Source organism: Primulina tabacum, chromosome 3 (assembly GCF_025594145.1).
Source record: "Primulina tabacum isolate GXHZ01 chromosome 3, ASM2559414v2, whole genome shotgun sequence".
Taxonomy (NCBI): domain Eukaryota; kingdom Viridiplantae; phylum Streptophyta; class Magnoliopsida; order Lamiales; family Gesneriaceae; genus Primulina; species Primulina tabacum.
Window position 1 is genome coordinate 41,649,387 of NC_134552.1, and position 26,040 is coordinate 41,675,426.

Genomic DNA, 26,040 nt, shown 5'->3' on the forward strand with positions numbered 1-26,040 from the left:
AGATTCACGCCAACTTGGGCTCCAAGAAAGGATTTATTTTGCTCATAATGTAGGTACAAAGTTTCATGCATGAAAATCCAAAATCCCATGCATTCTTCAAGTTCTAGATTAGTCATGAATGTGGCTCAAAATCTCATGCACTCCTTAGATGTGACCTTTATTTTCTAAAGAGTCATTTCCTGCATCATCAATATGTCCTAACCCTTAGCTTCTCCCGCAGCTCCTTCATGGGTTAACGCAAAGGTTATTTCTTGCATACTTAATTTGTCCAAGCCTTTAGCTCATCCTTTAGCTCCCTTTTTGGTCTTGTTAGGACAAACTTGGTTGAGCTGCTTTGAGCTGAAAGTTCGAGTCCTTGAGCTGGGGTTTTACTCCTCTCGTGACAATACTTCGATGGATGTGGTTACTTGCAGCTCGGCTTCCGGTTGAGCTCATTCCCGAGCTTTGAAGTTACTTCCACGAGTTACTAGCTGAAAATCTAAGTTCATATTTAAGTTTTATAATTAGAATGAAAGTATTTTGATCTTAGATTAAGCTAAGTTTTAAGCTCCTATATTTCTTACCTTATTTACTTGGGATCGTAAAATCTCGGGTTCTCACAGGTAGACTGTTCAGTCTTAGCTCACCATTGCGCATGGAGACGGGCACTAGGCACTGACGTAAAATAGAAATACGATCGTTGAGCTTTCTGCGGCTTTCTCCAGTAAACAGGCTCCCTCTGGGCCTTACCCGTCAAGATATTCATAAAAATTATATATCATATCCTTTTTGTCACAGTCAATTCACATCTTTCAAGATATTTTTCTTTTTATTTTAAATCATAAATTATCGTGTCATTTCCACAATTGAAAAATAGTATTTTAACAGTAAAAATACATCTTTATCATAAATTATAAAATTCCATATTTTCATCATAAAAATTTTAAAATATCATTTAACTTGTATTATGATTTTTCAGAGCACTGCCAAGCTTTTCGTACTACCCGGGACGTAAAATAACCATTTAGAACTTAGATTCTCAACTTCATAATCACAAAAGAAATAATTATTTCATGACAGTACAAGTTGTTTCTAAATATCTTTAAACATTTTCCCAAATGAATTCATCCTTATATAGTTTAGCTACAAAGATCAAAATAGAGGTTTTCAGACCTTAGAAATCACAAAATTTCAGTGTCAACCCAAAAATGAAATTCTTTATTTTAACTTACTTCCCAAATTTTGCAATTACCTCGTACAATCCCCACGTAATATTTTTCTCAAATCTTATAAATTAAAGCCTACAAAAATTATACGAACTCCGATATTCTTGGTTTGTATTCCTCAATTCCTTCATATAATTACTTCCATAGTTTTGCCTAATATCCAATATAAACGAATTTCATTCACTGATTTTCTCCTCCAGTCATTTGCCCCCTTAAGTATCTTACTAAAATTCTAGAATCTAAAGTACAAAACTCCAAAAGCTCTCGGATTATTCGATTAAGCCTAACTTGTCGCCATTTTAGCTCCTAAAACTATCACACTTAAAGCAAAATGGCACCTATAGATTTTAAAAATTACAAAAATGACCCCATAATTCTCCTAAAATTTTCAATCAAGACCTAAAAATTCTCGAATTCTCCAATTTAAACCCAGTTTTTTCGCATTTTAGCCCTCCAAGTTTTCGGATTCATACAACTAAGCCCCTATATTTTTGAATTATAGCAAACAACTCTAAATATTTATGAAAACTTGCAATTAAGTCCCTTTAATTATTATAATTCAGTCTCTAAGTTCATGATTCCTAAAAATTCAACCCATATCTAACAAGTTCGAAATCCCCTTTAGTATAAAGTTCGAAACATGCAGTTCTAAATCACCAAGTTTAATTCGCCTCAGCTTAATCTTAGATAGTGCAAACCTCGATATTCGCAAAACCCAAATTCTCCTCACGTCTCGGGGGCATAACTGTCAACACCGTCCAAATCACGTAACCAATATGCATTTAAATTAAAATCACGTCTATCTTCTTAATTTATGTATCATTTAAGCATTTGAAGCTCAACATATAAATCTTAAAGCAGTAAAACTCACAGACTTGAGGCGTGACTTCTTGAGCTTCTCGAAGTGGCAATAACACAACCCTTTCGGGATCCTATGCTCTGATACCAATTGAAACGTCCACTAATTTTTAACTTTAAAATCCTACTAAAATTTTTTTTCCTTAGTTATAAAATTTGAATCCTTCAATTAATAACAACACAACTTTTCAAAAATCTTAAAAGCATAAAAATTCTATAAATCATCAAACACCAACATCAAACGTCAATATTTAAAGTAATCCAAAATTGAATTTCAAAATAAAACATAAATATATAAATAGAAAATTCTCAAAATCTTTTCGTAAAACTTTAAATAATAATATGTGTGGAAAATAAAAGTCCCTCGATAGTGTACTGCCAGACTCGATCCACTCAAGGTCAGCGCCTCCATCAAAATCATCCTCGCCTGCAACCATTCAAACATAGTGAGTCTAATGACTCATCACGTTCTAAACATGAGTAACAAATAATACATAAACAAACACATGCATTAAAATCATATTTTTATTTAAATAAGCTTGCAATCATAAATATATTTTAAATCGTAAAATCGTAAAGTTGTCAATCATTTATCTTTTTGGATGAAGTTTGATCCTTGAAAGTGACTAGCCTTTATCCTCTGATCGATTTATCAGTCTTAGCTCACCATTGTGCATGGAGACGGGCACTAGGCACCGACGTAAAATGAAAAATCGTTGGACTCTCTGGGGCTTTCTCCCATAAACAGGCTCCCTCTGGGCCTTGCCCCACAAGATATTCCCAAAAATCATATATCATATCTTCTTTGTCACAGTCAATTCATACCCTTCAAGATATTTTTCTTCTCTTTTTTTAATCATACATTATCGTGTCCTTTCCACATTTGAAAAATAACATTTTAACATTAAAAATACAGCTTTATCATAAATTATAAAATTTCATATTTTTATCATAAACATTTTAAAATATCATTTAACTTGTATTATGAGTCTTCGGGGTACTTCCAAGCCTTTCGTACTACCCGGGACGTAAAACGACCATTTTACCCTTGGACCCTAATGATGTTCTCTTACCTTTATTGACTCGAGCCTATCCCATAGTATCATATAAGCTTAAAATTGACTTCTAATATTTTTCTTAGATGTAAACCCAAGCCTTTGATTTAATTACTAAATCGGAAGCCTTTTTATCCCGAATAAATTCAAACCTTAAACTTAAAATTTTCATCCCTAAACTTAACATGACACCTTAAAATACAATCATAAACATTTCTTAGACGTAAAATTATGATCCTAAACTAATTTCCCAATTTGTTTTACAACTGAACCGTACGTCCCGATTTTAACCCGGATTGACTCAAAACTTAACCAAAATTACCAAACCTGAACCATATCTTATTAACACCTTATTAACCATTTTTCATCCCAAATCAAGCCAATTAAAACCTTCAAACAAGCTTAGATACCTTCTGGAAAATTCTTGCCCTTGTTTCGAAAACCCTAACTTGGCACAACCTTGAGGTCCTTCAAGCCTAGGCCCTAACCATCATGTCCAGCCACTAACTAACCATCCCAGGACCTAGAACGAACCTTAGACTAGCTACAGGACCAAGCCCTATAGCCCACGCAGGACCACAACCCTCAACCCTCAACCTGTCAACCCTAGCCTTACACGACCTTCGCTTCAAGCTACAGCCCTAAGCCTTGCACCATCCTTCCTCCAAGCCATCTAGGTCCATTACTAGACCCTACTAGGACCCATGAACATGTCCCAACAACAGCACATGGCCTGCTCTTTCCTAGCCGTCAAGACCGAACCCTAATTCCTCTATCAACCAAATTTTCGTTCAGCCCTTGCCCTCAATTGTTCCAGCCCTTGCCCAAGCTTATATGGAATTCCTACAATGGCAGCCCCTTTATGCATCATAATCATGAGTTTAGAAACAAAAAAACTCAAGTTTCGTTCATGTTATGCTATAAAAACGAAAATATAAAAAGTGTATCATATTTTCCATACAAACATGATTAAAAACACATAATATGATTTGAATGGTGCAAAAAGAAGGTTTAGAAATGTGCATTTGCGTTTAAAACTTTCGAAATACGAATACCATAGCGGTGTAACGTTGGTGACGAAAGGTGGACGATTTCTATTTTTGTTTCTACCATTTTTTCTTGTCAAAACCTTACAAAAAACCCACCTTGGGATACAAGGGAGTCGATTGATCGTTTTTGGAAGGAAGAACGAGAAAGAAAGTCGAAGAACGATAGAAAAAAAAATTGAAAACTTTCTCCTTGCAAGTCCCTTGAAGGTTCAACCGGTTCCTTCTTCTATTTCAATTTACGTGAATTCTGTGTGTGTGTTTCAGTGTGTGTAGGTGTGTGTGTTTAGGTGTGTGTAGGATTCTTTTAAAAAGAATTTTAAAAAGGTTTCCTAAACGCTTAATTAATGGCCTTAATTAAGCTTGATTTTTTAATTAATTAATTTGGCCCATTAAGATTAATAATATCATTAGTCCTCAAATTAAAAGATTTAAAAATATCTATTTACAAAAAAAATCACTTATAAAAATATATTAAATCTCTTGCTCCCACTAATTAATTTAAACTTGTTCTTAAAATTAAAAAATTCTTAAAATATTTAAAATAAATATTTTCTTAAGTGAAAATAAAAATTTTAGCTTTTAAATTTTAAACACCTTAATCGTCTCCGGTCCTCCGTTTCAGCCCACCATCGATAATTGTCTGAAAGTTTGTAAATCATTAAATCTAACAAAATTAGAAAATTAACCATTTATTAACTCAAAATATGTGGGGACCCGGACGCTAATCATCTTATCAATCGTCATTGGGACTAATTAATCAATTATAATAAACATGGTCTAATTTTTTTTTTTAAATGCGGAACGTAATGGCATACATCTTAACATACACGTCAGTATTAAAAGTACAAATCTTGCACTATATGCAATCAGTCTCAACTAAGGTTTAACAACTATATAACAAGTGTTTAAACCCCACCTGTTGCCATGCACACATACAGACAAGACAACAACCGGATAACTCCGGTGAGATATAAATATCCCAGTATAAACAATGTATCAATGCAATCATATAAAACATATATAAAAGCATAAACAAACATTAAAACTTGTATCTAATCTGACTACATGAATCAATACGAATCTGTATTTAAGTCAATGACTTATTATCTTCTCTCAACTTATTTCTAATCTAGGGATCGCGATCTAATTTAGACTTTGGTATGCTGTATCGAATGTCTAGAATAGACGTCGGTCTACATCTAAGCTCATCGATACACCGTAAGTCTAGAGTCTACGCGGTTCTGACAAAGACTCGGCGGTTCTGCCCTAGCTAGGCTGATCTGCCCTAGCCTCAAACTCTAGCTCTGCTATAATGCAATAGACTAAATAGAACAATATGATAATCAGCAAATATCAATGCAATAACATAAAGTATGTGATTTTGGGAAACTCAAATCAAACCTAACTCGAGTTGTGCAATCCCGAATCAACATTTATTTATACCTTTCTTGCTGTCGCTCTGATACAATCGAAGTCTCGACTCAAAGCCTGTCAATGTTCAATCTGGCAATGACAATATCAATATACTGTATCAATATTCTATTCAAATCAAAACATCCCCGTCTTATCAAATTCTGACGGTACAACAGTATAATCTTGCGATACTGATAATACTATATCAGTCTATCCCAATTCCAATCATTTACAATCAATCACCGTACGAATCTGACATCACATCTCAGTCAATTTAACTTTGAAATTCATAACAATTCCATAATCAATCTGTTTCTTAATCTGACTTCGATTCTATGATGTCTACTATGTCAAGAACACTATATATGAATCGTATCTGATTCTGGACATAGCATAATTTCAAATCTTAACAAAACGTAACAAAACTTACGTCCTGTTGTAGCTGTCGTTGCTAGGAACACGGTGCCGTAATCGGATTCAAATTTGGACAGACGGATTGATCGCAAATCGAATTGAACGTAATTCCCCCGGAAGCTCTCGTTTCCTTTCTTTCCTCTGAGGAAAGCATTGCATGTATATATATATATATATATACACGTAACATGCATAAGGACGAGTGGCTCAATGTTTGTAGCACACGTCTCGCGCATATGCGCGACCCCAATCGGCGCATATGCGCGAGACCTTGCACATTGCCTCGCGCATATGCGCGACTCATCTCCGCGCATATGCGCGAAACTCTCTGGAGTTCCTCGCATAGGCTTCGCGCATATGCGCGACATCTTCCATGCATATGCGCGAGGTCTTCTGCCTGTTTGGCGCATGTGCGCGCATCCCGGTCGCGCATATGCGTCGATGCTACTGTCTTCGCACATCTATTTTCACACGCAATCTCATTTCGTGTCTCGGTTAGCCCTTTCATAATTATCTCGATTAAAAATCAATAATCGTAATTTAACACGGTATAAAATCTCGGGCATTACATTTCTCCCCCCTAAGATACGATTTCGTCCTCGAAATCACAGGCATTCAATTATATCAATAGGGAGTATATACAGAAACGGTCTAAAAAGTTTACATTATCGAAACAACTCAGGGAATTCTTGTCTCATATCTGATTCAGTCTCCCAGGTTGCTTCTTCAGTGCCATGACGAGTCCATTGAACTTTCACAAGTGGAATGGTCTTCGTTATGAGCTGTTTTTCTTTACGATCAATAATCTGAATCGGTTTTTCAATATAGCTCAACGTCTCATCCATTTCGGCCTCGTCTGGCTGAATCGCATGTGAAGCATCAGGAAGGTATTTCCTTAATAACGATACATGAAAGACATCATGTATCTCGGATAATGAAGGTGGTAACGCGAGTCGATATGCACGATCTCCTATCTTTTCGAGAATCTCATAAGGCCCAATATATCGTGGAGACAGTTTCCCTTTCTTGCCAAATCTGAAAACTCCTCTGAAAGGTGAAATCTTTAAAAATACTCGGTCTCCTGCCTCAAATACCAACGGTCTACGTTGAACATTGGCATATTTGGCCTGTCTGTCTTGTGCTGCCTTCATTTTCTTTTGAATTAGCTTCACTTTTTCTGTCATATCTCTGATCATGTCAGGTACAATCTCAAGCACTTCAGAGATATCATCCCAATAAAGAGGGGATCGACACTTCTTTCCGTACAACGCTTCAAATGGTGCCATCTCAATACTCTTCTGATAGCTGTGGTTGTACGAAAACTCACAAAGTGGCAATGCATCTTGCCAATTAGTGCTAAAATCAAGCACTACTGCTCTCAGCATATCCTCTAGTGTTTGGATAGTCCGCTCTGACTGTCCGTCGGTCTGTGGATGATATGCGGTACTCGGATGTAACTTCGTACCGAGAGCCTGCTGCAAACTCTGCCAGAAGTGCGAAGTAAATCGAGGATCACTGTCTGATACAATTGACTTCGGCACTCCGTGCAATCTGACCACTTCTCTGACATAGATCTCTGCCATCTGGTCAAATCTGTACGTCATCTTGTACGGAATAAAACATGCGGATTTGGTCAATCTGTCAATCACGACCCAAATCGCATCACAACCTCGGGAGGAACGCGGTAACTGCGTCACAAAATCCATGGAAATGTGATCCCATTTCCATTCAGGAATGGACAAACTCTGTAATAAACCTCCTGGTTTCTTTCTTTCTGCTTTCACCTGCTGGCAATTCAGACATTTGGAAACAAATTCGGCAATGTCAGTCTTCATTTGTTTTCACAAGAACTGTCTTTTCAAATCATTATACATCTTTCTGCCACAAGGATGAATACTGAATCGACTGTTGTGCGCTTCTGACAATATCTGTCGTCTCAAATCTGAAACATTCGGCACAACCAAACGATTATTTACATACAAGACGTTATCACGTACCTGATATTCCGATCGATGTCCTGTTCTGATCATCGATACTGATTTCTGTACATTCTGATCAACTTTCTGAGCTGCCTTAATTCTTAAGATCAGCTCGGGTTCCACTTGCACCGTATAAAGTTTCAACGGTCTATAATCGGTTTCAAATGCTAATCCAGACAAACAGCAGTCTTCTATCAAATTTGAAACACCGATCGTCGACAAGGATAAGGAACATACCTTTCGACTTAGTGCATCAGCTGCTGCATTAGACTTTCCTGGATAGTATTTGATTTCACAATCAAAATCTTTAAGCAAATCAAGCCATCTTCGTTGCCTCATATTCAATTCAGACTGTGAAAGCAGATATTTCAAACTCTTATGATCATAATATATCACAAAATTTTTCACCGTAAAGATAGTGTCGCCATATCTTTAACGCAAAGACAATGGCTGCCAATTCAAGATCATGGATTGGATAACGAGTCTCATGTGGTTTAAGTTGTCTTGAGACATAAGCAATAACATGCCCTCGCTGCATCAGAACACATCCCAACCCTTTGTGAGAGGCGTCGCAATAAACCACAAAATCACCAGTACCGGATGGGATAGTCAACACCGGAGCACTGGTCAATCTCTTTTTCAACTCCAGAAAACTGGTCTCGCATTCTTCAGACCAAACAAATGGAGCATTCTTCTGAGTCAGTTGAGTAATTGGTTTAGCAATACTTGAAAAATCTTTAATAAAACGATGGTAATATCCGGCTAAACCCATAAAACTGCGAATTTCGGGCACTGACGTCGGTCTTGGACAAGAAATCACGGCTTCAACCTTACTGGGATCCACAGATATCCCATCTCCGGATATAATATGCCCCAAAAAAACTACCTGTCTCAACCAAAACTCGCATTTCGACAGTTTAGCATATAATTTCTCAGCCCTTAAAATTCGCAACACATTTCTTAGATGCTCAGCATGCTCACTCATATTCTTTGAATAAATCAAAATATCATCAATGAATATAATCACATAATCATCGAGATATTTCTGTAATATACGGTTCATCAATCCCATAAACACTGCTGGAGCATTCGTTAAACCAAATGGCATGACAATAAATTCATAGTGTCCATACCTGGTTCTGAATGCTGTTTTTGAGATATCAGAATCTCTGACTCTCAGCTGATGATATCCAGATCTCAAATCGATCTTGGAATATACTGAAGAACCCTGCAACTGGTCAAACAAATCATCAATACGAGGCAAAGGATATTTATTCTTTATCTTTGCCTTGTTCAGTTGCCGATAGTCGATGCAGAGTCTCATGGAACCGTCCTTCTTTCTTACGAACAATACCGGAGCATCCCAAGGAGAAACACTCGGTCTGATGTACCCCTTGGCCAGTAAATCTTCCAGCTGATCTTTTAATTCTTTCAATTCAATTGGTGCCATTCTGTACGGGGCTCTAGAAATTGGCACTGTACCTGGCATCAATTCAATGCTGAAGTCTATCTCTCTAACTGGAGGTAATCCCGGGATCTCGTCTGGAAAGACGTCAGCAAACTCACGTACCACTGGCAAATCAGCCAAGGATGGACTCGACTTCAGTAAATCTACTGAATATACAAGGAATCCCTCTGCTCCTTTATGTAACAATCGAGTCATAGATAATATGGATATTAAAGGAATTCTCGATCTAGAACCCTTACCGTAAAATTTCCACTCTTTAGTCGTATTTGGTCTGAATCTCACTATTTTGTGGACACAATCAACTGTAGCTCTGTACTTGGTCAGCATATCAATACCGATAATACAATCAAAATCAGACAACCCCAGTACAGTACACTCTAACTCAATCTCATGCCCGTCATACTGTAGTATACAATGTTTTACAGAATTTACGGATATCAAACATGTCCCTAAAGGAGAAGAGACCGATACTACAGTAGCTAAAGACTCTACAGGCAATGCATGACTTAATGCAAATCGTTCGGAAATGAAAGTATGTGAAGCACTGGTATCAATCAATACATAAGCAGGGTAACCACATAAAGAACAGTTACCTGCCACAACGTCATCTGGTGCTTCCTGGGCCTGCTCCTCGGTCAAAGCGAATACTCTGGCCTGCTGTCTAGGAGGCTGGCTACCACTCTGGCAACCTCCTGGCCTCTGCTGTGACTGAGCTGGCGCTGGCTGGAAGGTGTGAACAGCAGCTGATCGTCTCTCAGTCTGTGCTGCTGATCCCGATGACTCGGCTCCCTGAAATCTATGGGACCCTCTCTGTGGACACACTTTAGCAAAGTGTCCCGGCTATTTACAAATGTTGCAACTACCAGTTACTCCCTGGCATTGCTCAGTTGCATGTCTTCCTCCACAAGTCTTACAATAAACTCCAGTATAACTCTGGCTCTGTCTGGAACCACCGGAGCTGGAAGAACTGCTGCCAGGTTTCTTGAATTGCTTTCCTCTGGCTTTCAAAAATTCTTTCTTCCCTCCACTGCTGCTGCCACCCTCGAATCTGGGAGGTGGTTGCTGTGGTCTCGGTGCTGGAGGCACAAATGAAGCCCCTTTCTGTCTCATCAAACCGGCTTATGCTCCATTAGCTCTGTTCAGGGCGTCAGTAAAGTTATTCGGTCACCCTGTGTTCACCAATGTGAAAATATCTGGGTTCAAACCATTGATGAACTGATCAGCAGTAGCTTCCTCGCTGTCAGCCACATGTGGAGCAAATTTCAACAAGGTGGAGAACTTGGACACGTATTCTTCTATGTTCATCTGCCCTGCCTTAGATTAGAAAACTCTGCCCCTTTGTCCTTTCGGTATGACACTGGAAAGAATCGTTGGTAAAATTATGTTCTAAATATATTCCAGGTAATAGTCCTACCTCTATGCTCCATGACTCTCTTTCTAGTAATCCACCAGTCCTTAGCAACATCGTGTAACTGGTGTCCAATTAATCGAACTCGCCTCTCATCTGTATACTCTAATGAGTCAAAAAGCATTTCAATATCATCAAGCCAACTTTCGCATTCCACAGCGTTCTCTGTTCCTTTCAAAGTTGGCGGACGAAATGACTGAAATCGTTTCAGTAACGTTTCCATTGGAGCCGGTGTTACATCCATTGGAGGATTTGATGTACTTCCTTGTTCTGGTATTCTTCGAGGAGGCATATCTGATAATCAAATGGATTAGTACCCCAATCCAACAAACCTGTTTCAATTCAGTCCCTCCTCCGATCATTTTACTGCTGATCGAGAATCGGTTCAAATTCGTTTCCAATAATACATATTACATAATCAAATCAGATAAGTCAAGTAACATGTATTATATAAAGCAGTAGAACATGCTAGCAATCAAAAGCAGGAAAGAAATCCTTAATCTACCCCGCTCACTAGCCTCTTCTATCTCAATCTAAAGGATCTATCGCTCTGATACCACCTGTTGTGGGGACCCGGACGCTAATCATCTTATCAATCGTCATCGGGATTAATTAATCAATTATAATAAACAGGGTCTAATTTTTTTTTTTAAATGCGGAACGTAATGGCATACATCTGAACATACACGTCAGTATTAAAAGTACAAATCTTGCACTATATGCAATCAGTCTCAACTAAGGTTTAACAACTATATAACAAGTGTTTAAACCCTAACTCTAGTCCAAGTCCGTAGTCTCCACTCTAACTCGATCTTTCTTCACTTCTGTGACCCTGAACCTGTCCCACCTGTTGCCATGCACACATACAGACAAGACAACAGCCGGATAACTCCGGTGAGATATAAATATCCCAGTATAAACAATGTATCAATGCAATCATATAAAACATATATAAAAGCATAAACAAACATTACAACATGTATCTAATCTGACTACATGAATCAATACGAATCTGTATTTAAGTCAATGACTTATTATCTTCTCTCAACTTATTTCTAATCTAGGGATCGCGATCTAATTTAGACTTTGGTATGCTGTATCGAATGTCTACAATAGACGTCGATCTACATCTAAGCTCATCGATACACCGTAGTCTAGAGTCTACGCGGTTCTGACAAAGACTCGGCGGTTTTGCCCTAGCTAGGCTGATCTGCCCTAGCCTCAAACTCTGGCTCTGCTATAATGCAATAGACTAAACAGATCAATCTGATAATCTAAAAATATCAATGCAATAACATAAAGTATGTGATTTTGGGAAACTCAAGTCAAACCTAACTCGAGTTGTGCAATCCCGAATCAACATTTATTTATACCTTTCTTGTTGTCGCTCTGATACAATCGAAGTCTCGACTCAAAGCATATCAATGTTCAATCTGGCAATGACAATATCAATATACTGTATCAATATTCTATTCAAATCAAAACATCCCCGTCTTATCAAATTCTGACGGTACAACAGTATAATCTTGCGATACTGATAATACTATATCAGTCTATCCCAATTCCAATAATTTACAATCAATCACCGTACGAATCTGACATCACATCTCAGTCAATTTAACTTTGAAATTCATAACAATTCCATAATAAATCTGTTTCTTAATCTGACTTCGATTCTATGATGTCTACTATGTCAAGAACACTATATATGAATCGTATCTGATTCTGGACATAGCATAATTTCAAATCTTAACAAAACGTAACAAAACTTACGTCCTGTTGTAGCTGTCGTTGCTAGGAACACGGTGCCGTAATCGGATTCAAATTTGGACAGACGGATTGATCGCAAATCGAATTGAACGTAATTCCCCCAGAAGCTCTCGTTTCCTTTCTTTCCTCTGAGGAAAGCGTTGCATGTATATATATATATATACACGTAACATGCATAAGGACGAGTGGCTCAATGTTTGTAGCACACGTCTCGCGCATATGCGCGACCCCAATCGGCGCATATGCGCGAGACACTCGGTCTCCGCGCGTATCTTGCACATTGCCTCGCGCATATGCGCGACTCATCTCCGCGCATATGCACGAGACTCTCTGGAGTTCCTCTCATAGGCTTCGCGCATATGCGCAACATCTTCCGCGCATATGCGCGAGGTCTTCTGCCTGTTTGGCGCATGTGCGCGCATCCCGGTCGCGCATATGCGCCGATGCTACTGTCCTCGCACATCTATTTTCACACGCAATCTCATTTCGTGTCTCGGTTAGCCCTTTCATAATTATCTCGATTAAAAATCAATAATCGTAATTTAACACGGTATAAAATCTCGGGCATTACAAAATATGTCATTCATGCATCCAAAATCATTTAGTTAAAATATCTTAGCAATTTACTAATTTTCATGCATACCGCGGTTTACGTGGACTTATTTTCGGACATTACAGAGTCCTTGACAATTTTGGTTTTCTCACAAAATAGGCCCTAAATTTTTGAAAGATTTCGATTTTGGCCTTGAATTTTTGGTTATTTGCATTATAAGTCCTTAAATTTTTGGTTATTGCAATTTAACCCTCAAAATTCTTAAATTAAATTAGTTCAACCCTCCAATCAATCAAATTAGAGCATGCAATCTATTTTACTCTAAGTTCTTGATCCCAAAAGTAATTCCATTTACCAATTTTACATTCCATGCAATCAAGGCAACATAAAAATTTTAAGCAAGAATGTAACCAGTAATCAGTGTCGAGTCTGGCTCTGGTTTCGCCTCCTCTACATGCATAACATATGCCCTGCCAGTAGCAGGGCCCTTGTTCCTTGGGAATTATGCAGCTTTGTGGCCCTCCTCTTTGCAGATAAAGCATTTAAATGCACCGCCCACATGCACTTACTGTAATGGAACCGATTGCATTGCTTACAGGGTTGCCTCTCCTCTGGATTGGAAGCACCTGGAGCCTGCAGTAGCTTCTGCTCTCCCTGTTTCTTTAACTATCCTTGGGGCTTCTACTGCCCTTGATTCCTAGGAGGTCCTGTAAACTGCTTCTTCTGAGGCTGCGAACTCTGCTGAGCTTGGTGCCTTTTCCTCTGCATCTCCACGTCTATATCTCTCAACTTCTGCTCTGTCTGAAAATCACAAGCAGTGACATCATCATAACTAGTCAGCCTCATCAACATGATATCCCCGGTAATGGTAGGTCTGAGGCCATCCATGAAGTGCCTTAGCTTATCTGCTGCATCTCTCGCAATAAAAGGCACAAAGTGACAGCCCCGATCAAACTTGCTGATAAATTCTGCAACTATCAAGTCCTCCTGTCGGAGACTCAATAACTCTCAGGTCAGACACCTCCTGACGTCCGCAAGAAAGTACTTATTGTAGAAAATGTCCTTGAACTTGTTCCAGGTGAGAGTGGCCAGATTCACCCCATGTGTTTCTCCCTTCCACCAAAGCGATGCATCATCTCTCAGCATATATGTAGCGCATATGACTCGGTCCACATCTCTCATGTCCAAGTACTGGAAATGCAACTCAAGTGAACAAATCCGACCCTCACCCACAAACGGGTCAGTGGTGCCACCAAACTCCTTCCACTTGAGCCTCCTGAACTGCTCATATACATCCTCCTGGGGTATAGGAGCCTGCTCCATTAAAAGTGAAATACCCTCCAGAACTCAGGTAGTAGGGTCCCCTGGTGGTGGTGGTGGAAAAGCTCTGTCACCTCAAGGATTACCATCATGCCTGTCTGTACTGGGAGCACTTCTAAGATGCATATCTGAATTTAGTTCAAATTCTAACGTAACAACATGCAATTCAATCTAGTTTTTAAAGCATTTAACATCAAGAAATATAAACAGATAAACATATACTGTAAAAAATATATAATGTAAACATGAAAGTGATAGCCTTAAAAACATTTCAAACATATAAAGCATGTAAACTTACAGACTTGAGGCTTGATAACTGAGCTTCTGAAGCTGGCGGTGGCACAAGCCTCTACAATAACCGAAAAGACCTCGACTTTTTTTTCCAAATCATAAATTACAAAATAAAATAATTTAACAAAATCACGAATCATAATAATTTACTAATTTAAAACTCAAGTTCATAAAATAAATCCTAACTCATCGACTAACCAAAACTCCTAAATCGACCTTTAAAAAGATCAACTAACAATAAAATAAAGCATAAAAATATCTTCAATAAAATCATTAACATAAATCTTTAAATCATAAATCTATCTAGATAGTATGGAAACATAAAGGCCCTCGGGTGTGTACTGCTACACTCGACCCACTCAATCGTCAGCACCTCCCATAAATCATCAAATCCTGCATCATACAAATCTAGTGAGTCTAAAGACTCAGCATGTTCTAAACATGGATAGCAAATAATACATATACAATCACATACATTAAAATCATACTTTTATTTAAAATAGCTTTTGAACATAAATAAATCGTAAATCGTAAAATCATTTTAAAATACCTTTTGAGCATAAATAAATCATTTTAAAAAATAAATTTAATCATCATCATAAATCATATATCATAAAAATCATTTTCATCGTAAAACTTTCAATCATATATCATTTTGGGTGAAGTTTGATTTTTGAAAGTGACTAGCTTTTATCCTTCGGTCGAATGATCAGTATTCAGCTCCACATAGCCCATGGGAGTGTGCACTAGGCTCCACCACGGAAATACGATCATCGGGGCTCCTTCGGGGGGCCTTTTCCCATAGACGGACTCTCTCTGGAGCCTTTTCCCATTAATGGGCTCCCTGTGGGGGCCTTTTCCCCTCACGACATCCCCATAAAATTGTAAGTTCACTGTTCTTTCTTAAAACGGATCCTCCACAAATCATATATCATATGTCAGAGTCAATTCACATACCTTAAAATAATTTTTCTTTCTTTAAAAATCATAAAATATCATACTTTCCAAAAATAACATTTTAAACAGTAGAAATTGCACAACTTAATTTTAAATCTTAAAATAATATATTTTCATCAAAGTCTCATTTTAAAACATATAATATCATTTTACAAGCATTATGATCCTTCGGGACGCCTTCGAGCGTTCACGTATTTTCTTAAGTGTAAAATTACCGTTTTGCCCTTGGACGTATAATTTCTCGTTTTTATCTTTTTCTCACTTTTATTGAGAAGGAAATATTCTAAATAAATATTTATGCTTAAATATAATTTTACATAATTTTATAAAGCTAAAAACTAGGTTTTTTAATTAATTCTTTAATTAACGTTTAGTGCGTCGATTAAATCCTGGATAAATTCAAAACTCATTATTTTGATTCCAAATTTGAAACATAACATTTTTATTTTTTTTCCTACCCTTGGGAGCCATGAATCGCACCCGTGGACCGATGGTTCCGATTTTAGTCTTTTAAATTTCGAAATTGACACGTATAAGGACACACCGAGCCATCTTCTAAGTTACCCGAGCCATGGTCAAGCCACCTCGAGCCAAACCTGAGCCAACCCACCTAGGCACCCTCCTAACCAATCCCATCCCAAAGAACCAGTTCCTAGCTTGCCCAAACTCGCCTAGAAACTGACCTAAGTTCTGCACACTGCTGCCTACTCACTTGAGACTCCTAGTGACCCTAGGACTCCTCCAGCCGAGCCACCACCAAGCCCACCTGACCCTAACTATACCTGGACCACGTTTAGACCCTACCCAGACCAGCCCAAGCCCTGGACCCAAGCAGCGAACGCCATGAAGCCAGAACACAACCTGTACGTGAATGTGCTCCCTCACGCCCTCTCAAGCTAGCGGCCAGCTCAGCCACTCAAGCCCCTGGCCCAGCCCTTGCCCATCATCCTTAGACCCTATAGGACCTACCTAGCTCGCCCAAACCCCATCATCAATCCCCTTTTGGCTACTGACACTTACACGAGCGTGGGGGAGAGTCCCTCTTCACGTGGACTCTTCCCCAGCCACAAGCTCGAACCCTAGCCGCCCTAGGACCTAACCATGACCCCTAGGACCCAACCTCCAGAACTGGTCGAGCTACCTGCCCCCATGCATAAGAATCGAGCCCTTGAATTTTCAAACCCAACAACAAACCCACAGCTCCTTCATGATAAATTCCTACGGTTTCCAGCTTGCTATTCCTTCAATATTTATCATGTTTTGTTCATCTTTCCTTCATATTTTTATCATGTATTGACACTGTGTCCATCGGATTCAAAAAAATATTTTCATAATAGCGTAAAAATCGTCGCGTTTTTGAAAATATACCATCTACCGTAAAAATAATTCAACAATCATATTTTTCATGCATAAACAATTAAACACACACATATTATATTTGTATGATGTTTAAAAGGGTTTAGTAAATGTGCTTTTACGTTTATAATGCTCGAATATACGATCTTCGGCAAGAGTACGACGTTGTATGACCGGACGACGAAGAACAGAAGCTCTTTCTTCCTCCCTTTTTTCGAAAATTATGTATGTGCTTTGAGGTGTGTTTCACGGCTGATGGAGGCTGAATTGTGTGGTGCAAAAGCCCTAGAAAACTTATTTATAATTTAATTTGCAAGTTAAATGGGCTTTTATTTTGGGCTTGCAAGCTTAAGGGTAATTGGACCTACTTAAATTAATTAAATTGAGCTCAATAACACTTAATTAATTAAATAATAAAAGTTTATAAAATAATTTTCCATAAAATAATATTTTTTATATTTTAAAACTTTTTGTTTGCCCAAAACCGGCATCCCGGGAAAAATCGAACTCGACTCGTAAAATAATTCGAACTCCAACATTTTTAGGAAAAATTAAATCACTTTTAATCATGTTAGGAAGCCTTGCCATTATTTAAATAAAAATACATATTCTTGTCTTGGTCGTCCTCGGTCTCTTTTCCTCTGCCTATTATCGGATAGTTGGGGTAAAATCCTTAATTTCATGTAATCATGTCATATTATGATTTATTCATTCTATCAAATATTTAATCATATAATAAACATTATGCTATCATTTAAAATCAATAAACAATTAAGCAATAAAACAATTTTGCATGCATGCGATTTACGTAGGTTGGTTTTTCGGACGTTACAATAACCTTTGCTCTGATACCAACTTAAACACCTACTGCTAAAATTCTATTGAAATATTTTTTTTGAATAGAAAGCATGGAAATTTTGAAAATCAGATTGAGTAAAAACCCTCCAACAATAGCATATTGTAACTACAGTTCGTAAATTCTTACACATGCCATAGATCTCAAACTCTACATGATACAAAAATCCATCAAATCCCCAGCGTAATAAAATTCATAAACACAAAAAAATATTGTTTTAACCCATGACACCAAAATCAAAATATCATAAATGCGGAAGAAAAGAGAGGTCCTTGGGTTAATGTTCTCCACAAGCTAAGGCAGATCAGTCCTCAGCACCTCTAGTCTTCTCAAAATCATGCTTACCTGCATCAATTACACCAAGTAATTTCAAAGATTCAACACAAATGTACCGTTATAACAAATACATATACATATCATGCAACAGTGAAAAGTACTGTAATTAAAATAAGTTTCATGATCCTTAAAAATGTAAACATGAACGTAACCATTTCGAGTCATATCAAATCGTGTCATATCATATCATTACATATGTGCTCATTTTTATTTATTGAATTCAAATCATTAGTTGTGACTTTCGTATCAGCTTTAGGTCGAGGGATCGATCTACGTATAACCGCGGTACCCGGTGGTGGGACATCAGCGACAGTTTTACCTATCCACTGAGCCTTGACCTTACATGTTCGTGTTCGAATTAGTCACAACCCACTCACCTACTTAAAAAACATGTAATCATATTCATCACTTGTAAAATTAATGCATATACATGCATTTTCTTAAAACCAAGCATGCAACGTATTTTTCAGTATTTCATAAAAATTAATATTCATAATTACAACATACATTTTAAATTTGCATTTTCAGACACAAGGGTACTTCCAGGACTATTAACTCTACTAGGGTTCAAAATGATCATTTTGCCCCTGAAAATCCTAATTGACCATTTTACCTCGAGACCTCAAAAATTCGACCCAAAGCCAACCAAACTTATAAAAACACCTCAAAACATCCTTATAACCATTTTCTAGACGTAAGCTCGAGCCCGTGCATTAAATTTTATAATCCGTTTTAAAATTTCGATCGGAGTCCTAGTTTTAACTCGAATATATCCGAAACTTAACTAAATTCTCCCAAACTAAATCCATAACTTATTCACACATAATTCCTGCCATTTAGGACCCTCTAAACTCGTCTGAACTCTGCTGTAACTTTTCTGAAAAAACACTCGAACCCTAGTTGCATTACCGAGCCATACACTCGACCCTAAGCCAAACTAGCTTGTACCGGCCTCAAAACAACCCTTCCTAGCCCACCTTTGGACCCTCTTGTATGGACCAAGCCATGGACCCTATCCCCAAGAATGAGGTTGAGCACGTTTCACCCAAACACCTAAATTTCGAGCCCTAGCCATGCATAGTTCCCTCGATCTACTCCTAGCCCGCAACCAGATGTGCTCGAGCCACCCTAGGCTATGTCCCAGACCCACCAAAGTCTAATCCACAACAATGAATGGCCCTTTCCCCGTTGCTCACAAGCTATCACCCGATCTAGCCAAGACCTGCACTATACAAATAAACTGATCGGCCCCCTACCTCGACGTGTTCCAGATCTGATCTTGGCATCTAAGGACCTTCAAAACTTGCAGTAACATGATCCCTAACCCTTGTTTATGTTAGCCCTTCAACCATGTCAAAGAAATTGTGAGATTCAAGTGAAGAAATCCCATATTTTTCATGTAAAAGCCATATAAACTCGATGCATAATGATAGATCTATGAAGTATCATGCAAAAACATTCAACATACATATCATGATGTGATCGATAAGAAAAAATGACTAAAGGGCGCGCCTTAATGAAGTTTTGAATGCAAAAAGACGACCAACGGAACAAGGGACAAACACCAGAGGGAGAGACAAGATTCTACTGAATTTTCTTGCAAGAACGAGCCATGGTTTCTGCTAGGTTTTGAGATGGGTGGGGCGGCCGAATGAGTGAGGTGAAAGAGTAGGGTTTGAGACAAGGGTTTGATAATAAAATACATGGATATTGGGCCTAGGTTTAAAATGGTGAAGTGTAGTGGGGTTGGCTCCAAAATCAAATAAAACAAGCTCATTAGGCCCAATAACATGCACGTAAAATAAATCATTTTGGTTCATTTTCAAAATATTACCCGAACCCTCAAAAAGTCATCTGATTTGCTAAAAATCGGCTACCGGTTAAAATTTGGTTCGGCGTGTAAAAATACTAAAAAGGGCCCATTATCAAAATTTACATGTCAATTATATAATATATTAAATAACTAAAAATAATTATTTAATAAAATATTTTTCGTTAATTGTCCCGAGTCTCTGTTCCTGGTTCGAGCGTAAAATACTGCTAGAAGCCCTATAACATGCAATCTTAATGAACCATGCCACACAATCATGAAATCATGTTATAACCATGCATTAAATGCATATAAAAATAATTAAATAAACATTTTAATAAAACCCTAGATTTTCATGCAGTTAGTTTAAGTCGTTCGAATGTCTAGACCTTACAACTAGGGTCACACAAGGCTTGTAGCTTACTAGTTGAGGGCTGTGGCATGCATGGTTTACTAGGTTGGTCCAAGTGGGTCCTAAGATGTTTGTTCTAGTTCCTAGGAGGGTTGGTCAGGGTCTGGTCCACTCGGTTAGGTTATAGGATCGAAGGCAACGATGGTTTATTGGGATAGGGTATTCGAAGAAGGGCAAGAAAATTCAGTAGGCTGTTTAGGCTTTTTCGAAGGTTTTAAATGGATTGATTTGGGATCAAAATGGGTTATTTAAGTGTTAATAATATATGGTTAAATTTTGGCTAAGTTTCAAGGCGATTCGGGTTAAAACTGGGACTTTGGTTTAAGTTTTAAAAATGAATGACGAAATTAGTCGAAGAGATTAATTTTACATGTAATAAATGTTTATTGGTGTATTTAAGGTGTTATAATAAGCTTGGATGGAAAGTTCCAATGGTAAAATAGTCAAGTTAGTGTTTCAGGGGCAATATTCATTTTACACCTTCAAAACGTTAGACGTCTTGGCAGTGCCCTGAATGCTGTAATGTTTATTTTAAAAGGGTATGGGATTTCATGATGAAAAACGATAAAGTTAAAAGATGTGTTGCATGATAGGTTTATAAGAAAAATAGTATCTATGCATGAATTTTTGTAAGTGATGGATATGACGAAAGGTTTTGAAGGAGATAATTTGATTGTGACTAATATGAATACCAAAGAATATGATGACATGTAAGGCCAAAGCTCAGTTGACGGATGAGAGTGTCGGTGATGTCCCGCTACCTAGTACCATGGTAATACATAAGATTGATCAATCGGCCAACAGCTGATACGAAAGTAACAGTTAATTATCAGAATTCAGTAAAAGGGAAACATATATGAATACGATGAAAGAAGAAGTATAAGATGAAACGAAAAAAGATTTTAAAATTTATGCATGTTCATGAAAAGCTATTTTATTAAAAGTATTTTTCATTGTTGCTTGTGGATGTATATGTTTTACTTGTGATAACGGTTACTCGTTAGTGGTGAATGATGCAGGTTATAATAATTTTAATGATGATGGAGGACTTGATGGTTGAACTGGATGGGCTGATTGTGCACACAACACGAGGATCATTGTCAGTTTTTCGCACTACTATGACTTTACAGTATTTTAAAGATTTTATGACTTTTGATGCTTATGAGTGGTTTTGAGAGGATTTAAGATACTTAAGCTATTTTTGAAAAATGCTAGTTTTGGTGTGACGATTTTATGTTTTGCACTGCGTTTTGGATTTTCAAATAATTAGTTAGTGAGTTTATTTTAAAAAGGGCAAAAATATATATACATATATTTATACATATTTCGACCGAAGATCGAGGAAAGAAAAAAGATTTCTAGTATATTTTAAAGTAAAACGAGTATTAGAAGTTTCAAATGATGATTTTGAGGGAGACGCCGACGCTTGAGTGGATCTGGCCCGGCATTACACTCCCGAGGGGCTTTTCTTTTCTGCATTAAATTAAGATTTAAAGTTTTGAAGTAAAGATTTTGAGGATTATTTTATTAAAAATTTTATGCTTTATTTTGATGTTTAGTTTTTGGATTATTTTAAAATCGACGTACGATTTTGGGGTTGACGATTTATGGATTTTATGAATTTAAGATATTTATATATTAGTTTTTAATATTGGTTGATTTTGAAGTTTAGAGGAAAAAGTTTAAAAAAACACAAAATTCCCTATTATTTATTATATTTTAAAGTTAAAAAGTAAGGGACGTTTTAAAAGATGTAAATCATATTGTCAAAAACTCCTTTTAATCACCATAGCCAGAAGTGGTAGAACCACTAGTTGGATAGGATACAGTTCTTGATAATCAGTTTGATGAACAACTAGAAAATATTAAACCTCATACTGATGTTATTCCAACTGAGCAGCTGAAGGAACTGGTCAGTTACAAACTGAACCAGATTTGCAAAATCTGTCAAGCAGATCCTAACTACATATGGAGCAGGAACCATTCTCAGAAATTGGTATTAGGTAACTCATCTGATCCGGTGAGAATCATAAATCAGATATTGAATTTATTTATTCATTATCCTTTTATCTTGCAACTAGAACCAAACAAAATTAAAGAAGCTCTAGGTAATCCCAGTTGGATCATTGCTATACAAGAAGAGCTTAATCAGTTTACACATAACAATGTCTGGACGTCAGTTCCAAAATCCTCTTTAAAATCTTTTATAGGTACTAAATTGGTATACAGGAACAAACTAAACTAAGATGGTTCAGTTGTGCGCAACAAAGTGAGACTGGTCGTACAAGGCTATAGACAGGAAGAAGGAATAGATCATGACAAGATTTATACTCCAGTTGCTCGGCTAGAAGCAATCATGATATTTCAGCCTACACTTCCTTCAAAAATTTCAAGGTAGACCATATGGATGTAAAAAGCACATTTCTGAACAGTCAGTTGCAAGAAAAGGTGTATGTAGAACATCCTTCAGGTTTTGGTAATCACTTACTCTCTGATCATGTATATCATCTTAATAAAGCTTTGTATGGTCTAAAACAAGCAGCTCGAGCTGGTACGAGACCTTATCAAAATTCTTGATTGTTCATGATTTTACAGTGGGAACAGTTGATAAAACTCTATTCAAATTTACAAAGAAAGATCATTCCTTAATTGTTCAAATTTATATTGATTATATCATATTTGGGTCAACTGACCCCAAATTATGTGATAAGTTTGCTAAGATGATGCAGGAAAAATTTGAGATGAGCATGATGGTTGAAATAACATTCTTCTTAGGCTTGCAAGTGAAGCAACTGGGAACTGGCATTTATATCAGTCAAAACAAATACACGAAGGAATTGCTGAAGAAATTTGGCATGGAAACATGTTCAGCTGCATCCACTTCCATGAGCTCATCAATGAAACTAGACAAAGATGAAGGGGGAATATAAGTTTAGATGACACTCTACAAGGGTTAATAAGTTCTTTATTATACCTAATTGCTAGCCGTCCTGATATTATGTTTACTATACGTTTATGTGCTAGATTTCAGGCTAATCCTAAAAATTGCATTTCCTAGCTGCTAAACGCATATTGAAATATCTAAAAGGCACACATAATGTGGGCTTATTGTATTGCTAATGACTCATCCTTAAATTTAGTCGGCTATTCAGATGCAGACTATGCAAGATTTAATCTTGAACGCAAAACTACAAGTGGATCGTGTTAGTTTCTAGGAGACAAGTTGATTTCATGGTTTAGCAAAATGAAAATATCCATCGCCACTTCCACAACTGAAGCTGGATATTTAGTTGCTGGAAGTTGTTGTGTTCAACTGCTCTGGATTCAACAACAATTGAAAGATTTTTGAGTAGTAGCTGAAGAGTCACCGATCTTCTTGACAACACCAGCTCCATTGCGATTACATATAATCCAGTTCTTCACTCCAAAACCAAACACATTGATGTCAGACATCACTTCATCAGAGATCATGCTCTCAAGAAGGACATCAGACTGGAGTATATTTCAACTGAACAACAAGTTGCTGATATCTTCACCAAGCCATTACCAGATACTAGGTTTCTTACTTTAGAAATATCTTAGGGATTATTGATTTATCTTAAATGCTTAATTTAGGGGAAACGTTGAATTTTAGTAAGTCAACTGATAAGATAGCAGTCAATCATTCTTAAATTGAACTGAATATGTTTCGAATAGATCAGTTGGTATCTGAATACACCGTTCTTATCCCATAAGTTGGTTAGATTTAATTCGTGTAAGTCCCATAATTAAAATCGTGACCAAGTATAAATTTTGTATTTAAATTTGATTCAAATCTCAAATCCAACGTTTTAATCATGTTTTTGCGTAACTATAAATTTTCAGTTTCTAAATTTAAATGAAAAACGATTGAATATCTTACTTATTTGGTCAAAACCTTTCACGGACTGCCACGTGTCCAAAATATGAACGTTCACGAGATATAAATAGAAACCGCCCTCTTACAAGTGTCTCACCATTTCCAAAGTTTTTAACTCTCGAGTTTTCAGAGAAATTAACTTGTGTTCTTCTTTCCATACAGTTAAAATCAATCAAATGGCATCTCAGACACATTCTTATCTCTCAAATGGTGTTGCAATCGATTTTGAGTCGATTTTCGCACTCTGAAGAATCAGTTCGCAGCTTATTCGAAATGATCGAAACATCTGGGCTTCGTACCTTCCTAAGAGCGAGCCAAGAAACATATGCTGCGGAGATTCTTTCTATCTAAGAATCTAACTTTGTCACTGATGACGAGAAGTTTCAGATGAAGGTGAATGACAACGTTCTGATCGTGGATGAAAAACTTTTCAGAGCTCTATTTCAACTTCCAACTACGAGTTTCTTAGAGGTTTCCGTAGCTGATATTGAAGAGGCGAAAACCACTCTTTCAAAACTGGGCTAAAGATCAAAGGGTCTGATCCAAAGAAAGAGCTGAAGCCAGAGTACCAGCAACTGGCTTATATTGTTGTGAAGGGTCTTCTAGAAAAGGCAGGTTTTTTTGCTGCCCTCTCACTCGAAAAATTCCAAGTGATGACTTCTGTTATCATGGGGATAAAAATGAATTGTTCATCTATTCTCTTCATAATCCTAAGGAACATGGTGCAGACTTCGAAGCAGTCAAAAGGATTTGCACTTCACCTGAGCAGGCTAGTTGAGGACTCGAGGATACATCCAGTATCTTCCTCTTCAATTATCAAATTCAAGATCTTTACAGTTGTCAAAGTTCAGTCGAAGAAGACAGGCGTTGTTAAGCCAGCTGCTAAGGACAAGAAATCTGAGAAGAACAAACCAGCAGCTGATCCCAAATCAAAAAGAAAATTGGTCCTATCTACTAGTGATTCGGAGAAGACCCCTTCTCCTGTACTGTTGAAGAAACCTAAGTCTCCAAAGACAAAGCCAGCTACCACTCTAGGAGCTCTTCCTGAGCTCATAATTTTACCATCGGGAACTAAGCAACCTATCCCTGCAGTTCCAATTCAGTCAGTGTAGCCAGCAGCTGAATTGAATAAAAAGAGTACAGCTGACTACGCTTCTACAATTATTATTGAATTTGGATAGAAGCTGAAACTGACAGCGTGTGAGGCCCAGGGCCGAAGAGGGCGGGGGTGATCTTCTGTGCCATGAGGTTGAACGGATAATGAATGGCTCCTAGCAGGCTTCTAGGCGAAGGGAACATGAATGAACCGATCTTATACCCGAAGGAGAGGGATTCCAAAACTGTTTAGGTATGAGACTGTGCAGTTGACGAGGGTTAAAATATTTGATATGTACCACTCATATCAAGAAAGTGCATATTCGTTTTGGTAGCTCATCACATAAGAATTCCAAAGTTAAGTGTGCTTGTCTTTGGGAAATTTTTGGATGGGTGAGCCCCTGTGAAGTTTCCTAGGGTGCGTGTGAGTGAAGACATAAGCACGCTGGAAAGACTTGTCTTGGTACAGTGAGGACAGTCATCGAATCTGGGGCGTTACAGTTGGTATCAGAGCCAACCTCTCCTAGTATGGTGTTG